Raw genomic sequence first — 10,205 nt, forward strand, 5'->3', positions numbered from 1 at the left:
AATGTCAGTGAAACTTTGAAGAAAGTGAAGTTTTTTATTGAAATATTTTGTCTTCAGAATCAACAATGAAATGGAACAATAGACTATTGCATCGCTTTGCCCGAGTTAAATTTGAAACGAAATTAAAACAACAAATTTTTTCAAAGAAAGGAAATATTCCAAGTTTTGTTTTAAACCGACCAGAACGCGAATCAAAATTATTGAGGAGTTTAAACAAAACAAAATTTACAGATGACAACTTGTTTGTGTTTCATTCGATGAACAAGCAACTTGCTTTTGTGGGTTTGAGTAGTGGCGGCTCGTCAGAAGGTGCTGCGGTACTGCAGCACCCCCTAGCGTAATTTCACTGGTTACACATATAGCCTAACTTAATGTATAACCTAACTTTTATTGAAGAACCTAATATATGTGTATTTCTTGAAAATCTTCTCAAACCTATCGTTATACAGTAGAATTCGCCTATAGTGACACCTGAAGGGACCGCGGAAAAAGTGTCACTATAAGCGAAGTGTCACTATAGACGAATGATGACGTCGTTGATAACGTCACTTGTGCAGTATCTGCGCATGCGCATCCCATGTTGGTTTAATTCAAACCCAGTCAGCAAATCAATCCTTTATGGTTCAACCTCTGCATACGTTAAATCAATGTAAAAAGATGGATTTGCTGGCTGGGAACCGGCGAATGCTGATAAGGACAAAATATGATTCCAACTTAAACTGGAAATACACCGTAAAGTGTCCTTATACGGAAATTTTTGAGCCCAAGGGACAGAAATGTGGTGTCACTGTAAGCAAAGTGTTCTTATACACGAAGTCACTATAGGCGAAGTCATTTCTATGCAAAACATATGGTTTGCAAACGGGACTTTGCAACAGGTGTCACTATAGGCGAAGTGTCACTATAGCCGAAGTTACTATAGGCGAATTCTACTGTATCTAGAAAACAATAGCACAAATCACCGCATTAAACAAATTCTGGTACGGAAACTCTGGTACTGCAGTCCCAGTTTCGGCTAGTTTGTGCGGTATTGCGCATGCGCGAATTTCTCACAAGCGACGATTTTGGCTGGGAGAGGGACTGCGTTTTTTGCAGTACCAGAGTTGCCATGTTGTAGTCTTGAAATTTCTCTTACGACAGAAACTGCTGGACTGTAAGCCAGTGGTATTACTATTGGCAACCCTGTCAGTCGAAGTTAGTCAGGCAGCTAAATGTGTGTTCTCCCTCACTAACTTGCAGTTGCTTTTTGAGCTGTTTAGAGTTAGACTAATGTAAATTAAGTATTTTTGTAGAGTTAGACCTAAACGTCAAGTGTTTTAGACAATTATGATGTTGGACTAAGAACAGATGCTTACAGCATAGGCTACATTTATTTTCTTTAACATTTCTCAGTATAGATAGACCTATGCATAGCATTAACTGGTTACCGGTACCTTTTCCTGTTTATTGGCATGTTCGTATACCGTATTGATGTTAGGTCTATATTGTAGCTTTCACAATCATTTTCATTTCAGACACGTCAATGATGAAAAATAAACTGAACTACCGGTATATGCCAACAGTGAATAGGCTATGAATCTTTAAACTGCATAGCCTACTGTATGAAACATCAAATCCATAATGCCAGATCAAACCTTAATGGTATATATAAATTGCAGATTTGCGTTATTCAATTAGGTTGTAAATAAGTTAATTTGAAACTTTCCAATCTATAAAATGTGTTGTCCAACATTGATTTGTCAAACCATATATAAGTATTTTGGCAGAGACAAGTAATTTTGGATATGAAAGTGAAAGTCAAGTGGAATATGAGGTGAGAAAAAATAAATGATCACCCAATTTAAATGTTAGTTTTAACAACCTTGCTTTCTGTTGCTTAACATTAAGATTACGATGTTTTACATGGTATCGTACCTGATAATAGCATAGCCTACTGTACTGTAAAGGAAACTGCTCGTATTTATGCAAACAAGTACCGCAACTTTTGTGAAAATTTTTACCTAAAAATGAAATAAGACAATAGTATATTTTAAACTCATGTAGATGCGGGAATAAAAGAAGAGAGCTGAAGAAGATATCATGGTATTTGACATAAATAGTCAGAAGAAAAGCTGTTGGGAAAGATGTCTTGATCAGGAGGAAGAAAAGTTGTCTCATAGTACAAGTGGCATTTAGACACATATGTCCAATATGCGTCCAGCTAGTAAACTTTCTTTTTGCGTTGAGTAACAATAAGGCTTATAGCTCTCAATGTTTCATGACTACCCAGACAGCAAAATCCACCATTTTTACATTGATTCAACGTCTGCAGATGTTGAATCAATGTAAAAATGGCAGATTTTGCTGTCAGAGTAGTTGCTTACTGCAAATCACAACAAAATCAATGTTCAAAGGCAATTTTTACTGCTAGTCCTACATTTTTATTGTAATAATATGTTCATTTTTTAAATAAGTTATTTGATGATTTTATGCATTGCATTCACTCCGTTGCATTCACTCCGTTGCATTCACTCCTCAAATTGCTTTATATCAGGCCTGATGTCATCTGATTGTTTTTATCGTTCTGAATACTTTCAATTCTTCCAACGCTCATTGTATGCAGAGATGGGCAAGATCACCAGTATTGGTGATCTTGAAGATCAAGATCACCAAGAATAGGTGATCTTGAAGATCAAGATCACCAAACTATGTGATCTTGAAGATCAAGATCGTGATCTTGAAGATCAAGATCACTTTCAAGATCACTTTTTGTGTACTTGAAAAAAATGAAGTTTTTGATCAATGATGTTGCAAAAAATAATTACTATAAGCAACCTGGGTAAAGGTATATAGTTGGTATTGCTAACTTTTACTTTTAACTACTCGATCGCTGGCCTAAGAATTGTAATAAGTCAGTGATTGTTGCTATTAGGCTTATCGATTATTGTTGACGTAGTTTGCGTAGAATCGCAACGTCACACCCAAGGCCGAGTTACAGTAGTACTGAAAAAGTCGCAAAATTTGCAATTGGTTTTATACATTTTATTTATAATTTATTTATTATTATTTATTATTTATTTGCATCAGACTCAAAGTCCATAGAATTCAAATTTTTTAACAGTCATCACACAAATTATCAGACTAACACAACATCAAGCAGGCTACATCAAACAACGTACAAAATACTGTTGTAGTGAATATAAAATGTAGAATTAAAGTAGCAATCAGAAGACATAACATTGCGCAAAAGTGGATTAATTGATCTTTTGCAACGTTCTACAAATGCATAGCAATTTTTTCTTAATAGAGCATCAAATGTTAACACGTCGTTCTGTACCTGATACACTCTAGCACTGTCGCATCTCGACAAATTGTGGATAATTCTGTACGAGTCGTTGTAAGCAACTCGTATGCGATTTAAAGTAGAAGTTTTATAGTTACACCATAGTTGCGAACCATACATTGGCATACAATATGATTGGTACATTACATTTTTAACTTCGGTAGAGCAATTTCCAAACTTGGACCTAAGCTGATTGGCAGCGACATAAAGAGATCGCACTTGCCTTTTAATATCAGCGTCATCACTGATGGTATCACCAATCAGTATACCTAAATATTTCACTTGTCCAACAAATTTAATTTGTGTATTGTACAGCCGCATGCATGGAGAAGTCAAAACTTTAAATTTGCGACATTGATGGACCAATCCAACAGTTTTGTTACAGTTGAAAATAATGTCATGTCTAGAAGCATAGGATTCACACACATCAATGAGTTTTTGGGTACCTTTAGCACTTGGACTAAATACACACAAGTCATCTGCAAACATTAGGTGATTCAAGTGAGATGAACCAGTATTACATATTACCAGTATTACATATTACATATACATATTACATATTTACATGTACATATTATGATACATATTACATATTACATTATTACATATTACATATTACATATTACCAGTATTAAATAAATAAATATAAACTTTGAACTGCATCATTTTTTACCAAATTTTTGTCTGGTTCATGTGGGAGTTTTTATTCGTGTTACTAAGTAGTTTTAACTTTTACTGTGTCAATGTTTATTGCACAATTTACCCATCTGGCAACCTTGATAGGCTACTGTTGTCTGCTATCAAAAAAGTTCAGAGGTATGCGGTCCGACAAACCGCTCCATACCCAGACACTAAACAAGTCTTAGTCTGGTTGATTTGCTGCAATAAACTACTTTGGGCTACATGTCCAAAGTCGGCTAGAGTCCAGATTTTTTAACACCGCCATTCTAGACTTTTGAAACATCTAAATTGGGTCAAAGAAAGCAAACATTTCTTTAAAATTCATACATGGACAAAATTGTGAACAAAGTTAAATCATTTTTTATTATACGTCAACATAAAGTACACGAAAGTTGACTTCTTTATTATGACCAACACAGAAAACTTTTTTAATTTTGAAATGGCAACACTGACCAGATTAGATGGAGACTCTAAAGTCTAAATCGTCTTTGGTTGGACACATATCATATTAAAAGTGGCTTAATGTTAGTAGTTGCCACTAACTACTTTGGACAGCACGAGTTCTTAAAAAATGCCTCTATCTAGTAAGTAAATTTCAATTTTAAAGTGATCTTGATCTTATTGTTCTTCAAGATCAAGATCACACACAAAAAAGTGATCTTAGATCAAGATCACTTGTGATCTTCAAGATCAAGATCACGCCCATCTCTGATTGTATGTAAATTTGTAACAGTAGATAGCCTAGCCTATTTAGTGAGCTTTTAAACCGACTACATCCAAAGTGGCTCTCTGTGACCTTTGTGCATTTTGTGTATTATTTTGTTGTTTTGGATATGGACAGCTTTGTCTGAAGCAAATAAATAATAATAAAAATATGATATTTGAAATATATCTCATCCACTGTTTGCTTTTGAGTGCCTTCAGCCTGTAAGTTAGTAGTTTGAACAGACTCTTCAAAATAATTGCTTTATATCAAAACAACCTTTTTCACAAAAAGATGCTGTAACTCAAAACAGTCAAAGAATTTTTGATGTCAACAAAACTTTTGAATGTATGTCATATAGAGGCAAACCAAACATGGTAGCCTATAGGTGCAACAGGCCAAGTGCAACGTCGGCACGGTAGCCTGGCACTTGGCCTGCAAATTTTTTCATTTTTGTATCATTTCACATCGCCAGACGTTGAAATCATGTACAAAAGGGAACTTTGCTGACTAGGTACAGGTTTTAATTGAGAAACATTTACTAAAGCCATTGGATTTGTTCAAAGAACCCAATTAGCCTAACAGTTCGTATTTACATTGGCCTATTTACATCAACCAATTGGCCTATCGTTTTTCTTTGCATAGACTTCACGTCTGAACAAGTTGATTCAATGTAAAAAAAACTGATTTGCTGACTGGCGCGGCGCTTGTAAATGCAATTGTCATTTCGCCGATCTATTGCAACACCGATTTGCTCCGAAATTTCAAAGTGCGTTTCAATAGTTTGGCAACCTATTTTTTCATTACCATGGCAACAAGAGGAAGAGGAGAACTCTCACTCTTTCAAAACGCTGGCAGCTAAAGTATTACGAAAAAACATTTTTTTTGTTTCAAAGTTCTAAAAATTCACATTTTCAACTGCTTAAAATGTTTATTTTTTGTCCTGAAAACACCAGGAATGGCATTTTAGAGCATATAAATGTGCAAAATTTTCTGGGGGGGCATGCCTCCAGGCCCCCCTAGGAGGCTCGCGCCTTCGGCGCTCGTCCGTTCCTGTCACTTCATGACGTCATATTTAACATCACCATTTACAGCACCCCCATGGCCAAAAGTCACGAGCCGCCACTGGTTGAGGGAAAGTTGTGTGAGCGTCTGTACGATGCTTGCAAGAACGAGGATGCAACACCCAGCGAAGTCAAGCACCTGTGTTCTAGCAAGGCAATTTGCTGAAAGACAATTCGAAAATGCCTTTTATGCTTTTGAGGTTGAGTTAGGTGTAGACGGAACCTATGTAGATAGAAACCTCCTTCCACAACCTCCCTGCAGCAAGTGGGCCTACTGTACGTGCTATTTTTGCTCGAAATGAGATATTGAACTTTCTTCAATTAACCTATAGCAAGCTATTCAATTGCTATTAAGTAAATGGCCACAGCCAAATTATATAAACTGGGATTCTTCTCGAAAGACAAATTATATAAACAAATTGATGATGTGGCAATGGGTTCGCCTCTGGGTCCAACTCTTGCTAATTTCTTTCTGGCATAAATTAATTTTTTTTTTCTGAAACTGATGTAAACTGCCATCTTAGATTGTAAGCTACTTACGTTATGTTGACGACATTTTTGCTATATTTAATGATGATAAATCTTGTATGCAGTTTCTCAACATTCTTAACTCACAATCGGCAGCAATGGCCGATTGGTTAGCGCGTTGGGCTCGCAGTCGAGAGCCTGCATGTTCGACTCCAGCCACCCGCACTTGCTATTGTTTCTCTGGGCAAGAAACTTTACGATAATTGCCTCTACCCAGTGATCGATTTCGAGTAATGGGTAGTACCAAATTTAAGTCATAAGTAGAGTAGACAACCGGAAACAGACATTGCAGTTGGCTGCAGCGTGGGTCAGGTGTACGTCGGAAGGCGTACACCGATGCATAGCGCTCAAGTTCGCTTTCCCGCAATGCAGGGTAAACATATGAAAAAACAAACAAACACAACATCCTAATACAGACGAAATCCTTTAATCGAATCATCTATTTGCCAGACATTTTGATACGATTATACGATTGATTCGTTTAACCAATTTACTAAAAAAAGGTTTATTGTGAAAGGGCGTATTTATTGAGGATGTCTGTGCTGACTGGGCTGCAACGCACATTACAACTGATGCTTCCTACAACTGTTTACAATATTCTGGTTTAACTTTAAAGAGTTTACTAGTTTTGTGTTACATAACAGTAGCACTATGCGGTATGTTCCAGCCAGCAAAACTGGTCTTTTTTACATTGATTTATCGTCTGCAGACGTTGAAACAATTAGAAGATGTTGCCTGAACTGCTGCCTCATAAGCAAGAAGAAGAACCTTTTTTCGGCTTAGGCACCCTGAAAACAACCAAATAGCTTGGCGGCACCCACAGTCAAACTAAAACGTTTCTGCTATAAATAAAAATAATTTTAAAAAGAGTTTTCGCAAAAACAAAACTAACTACAGCTCCGTATCATATCATGTACAATTTAATGAAGTTTGTTTCAAACAAAGTCAGTGTGAATTTGCGCTCAGTTTTAGCGCAAATCCTTTCAACGTCTGGGCGCATATTTCATAACGCTACTCTAGTAACTTGCGGCACCCTTGCGAAACGTAAATGACACCCTTGAGTGCCGCGGCACCCCGGTTGAGAACCACTGGTCTAATCTTTGCATCATTTCACCTTTGCACATTGCAGACAATTATGCGAAAGAGACATTCTTTTTTCGCTTACAGGTACAATTATACGATTAAATGAATGAAGTATGCAAACTAGAAGCAATCTTGATGCTTTTATCCGACTTATTCTTTTAAGCGGTATACGCTTAACCGATGTTTTTACTTAACATTAGATTGGATTTGGTTTGGGATTTCAGCTTTTGATTCAAATAAACGATTAATACGTTTAAGCAGTATAACTATTAAGCGATTTCGTCTGTATAACTGTGACGGTAGAAAAAGCCAACCAGACCATTCCCTTTCTCGATGTCGAAATTAAAATTAATATCAACAAATTTGACACTTCGGTTTGGCGAAAACCAACCAATACCAACCTGCTTCTCAATTTTAATGCTATAGGTCCTTCTACCTATAAATCTGGATTAATTAAGTGCCTGCTCATGCGAACGCAAGATATTTGTTCTAATGTTGATAGTTTTAATGATGAATTCAATGGTTTACTTTTTTATTTTAATGCCCCACATGGTTTTTCAATGAATATAAAAACGAATAAAAACAAATATAAAGTGGGTAATTATTTTCAGCTTAAATCTAGGACACCCTCCTGCTTGTGTTCAAATGTCGTGTAACAAGTTTACTTGTTCGCATGACGCGAACTGTACATACATTGGTATGTCCACGCGGCATTTGACCACGAGAGTGAGAGCACTTAGATTTAAGTAATTTGAACAGAAAAAGCGCCATTAAAGACCATATATTCGATTGCCAATCATTCTTAAACAACAAAGTATCATTGGAATCCTTTAGAGTTGTGAGTAAATGTTTCACCGAATTTGAAACTAAAATCCACAAGGCTTTGCTAATAAAGGGAAGAACTACGTCACCTAATCTATTAATCAACTGATCCAACAAAACTTCACAGCAATAACGCCTAACAGCACAGAAACTAAACAGCCGGTAGCATCAAGCTAAACCAAAGAGCCACAATATAGAACCACTCACTGACTTCAACACCATTCGTCATAGCACATGACTAGGGAACTGTGTTCCGAAAGATAGTGCAATTCGATATTGCCAAAACGAACTCGCAGCATCAGGCTATAACAGATCATTAGAATCTACACTATTAAGTTTGCTAATAAAATCATGCAATCCTCGCCTCAATACGCAGTTGCTTGCCGCAGGTGCTTCCTGTCTGCTTAACGTCTTTTCTTAATTCATCCATGATTCATCATATGATGCGTTTTTGCCTCGCGGAATTAACCGCCATGTGATGTGCCTTTCTCCTCTGCTTTGCCGTTTCATTCTTATGCATTTCGTTTTTGAATTTATTGTGTAGATAAGATATTGATTTTCAATGTAGATGTATAATCAGCTTTTTTCGTTACTTGAAAAGGGCTAACATGTGTATGGCCGAAAACGTTCGTAGTTTATAGTTTATGTTCAGTTTAATGTATAAATGTTAAATACCGTGTGGTTGCTTGGTTTTATAACAACAGCAGTAGTTTTCAATAAAAGGGCTATTCCGAGTTTTGAACTCGAATCAAAAACATTGATTTAGTTCACTAGGACATAGCCCTATGAAGGGCCGTGGGCATTTCTATCTAAAGCAGCGTACTGTTCTTACATGAGAGGTATCAAGGGCCGACAAGAAATCTCACCACTCGGCTGCGCAGCCGATATTACTCAGCTTTAAATAAAACAAACTTTACAGATGACAACTCGTTTATGTTTCATTCGATAAGCAAGCAACATGCTTTTGTGGCTGTGAGAGTGAGTTGTGTGAACGCCTGTACGATGCTTGTAAGAACGAGGATGCGACATTCAGCGAAATCAGGCACATGTGTTCTAGGAAGGTACTTTTCTGAAAGACAATCCGAAAAGTTGACACAAAAGTTTCTCTTCGCTTCGGCAACCACTGTTCATAAACTCAGATACTCAGTTGTTTGATGTGTTTTCTGGTGTGGAGTCCACCCAGATAGCTCAGTTTGCTTATCCCCGACTACTAACGAAGAGATTTCAAGATCAAGCAACGCTGGTTCCACTCTCGGTGTGCGCGCTTTAACAACGCATATCAGGCCAGCTCTCCATATAGCATCACGTAGGGATTGGAATAATTCACAGAGCACACCGATCGGAAGCTTCACCAGTCAATCTTTGTGGGTCCTGCATCAGTGGTTCATACTGTAGTATCTACAGTCGTGACCAAAAGTTTAAGACCAAACTTGATTTATGACGTTTTTTTGTATTACGCCATAATACTGCATCTGATATTGTTTAAAGTGCATCATCTTTATTCTGGGTCGAAATCTGATGTAATCAGTCATTATTTAGCAAATATCAATTGAACATAAGCCAGTAAAGATTACATTTCTGTATTTTTTATCTACTTAAAATGGGTAAAATGTGCTCTCTTTCGGAGGTTCAGCAATGTCAAGTTGTTGTTCTCCACATTGAAGGCTACACAGAACGTCAAATTGGTGATCAGCTTGGATTTAGAAAAACTTTTGTGCATCAGGCAATTGTGAAATTTAAGAAATCAGGAACTTATGCTGATGCAAAACGCAGTGGCTGTCCTGAAAATCAACTCCAAGATCTGAAATCTCCATGAAAAGGCAAGTGGTGAAGTCTCCAACATATTCAGCCAAACAAATCAGGGCCGATTTGAATGAAGCCGGTATTCCAGTCAACAGGAGGACTGTTAGCCACCGTTTAGTTGTAGAATTTGGTCTGAAGTCACGAAAACCAGCAAGAAAACCGAGGCTTGCACCAGCGATGAAGAAGGGCCTCCTGTTTG

Source organism: Aplidium turbinatum, chromosome 1 (genome assembly GCF_918807975.1).
Source record: "Aplidium turbinatum chromosome 1, kaAplTurb1.1, whole genome shotgun sequence".
Lineage (NCBI taxonomy): Eukaryota > Metazoa > Chordata > Ascidiacea > Aplousobranchia > Polyclinidae > Aplidium > Aplidium turbinatum.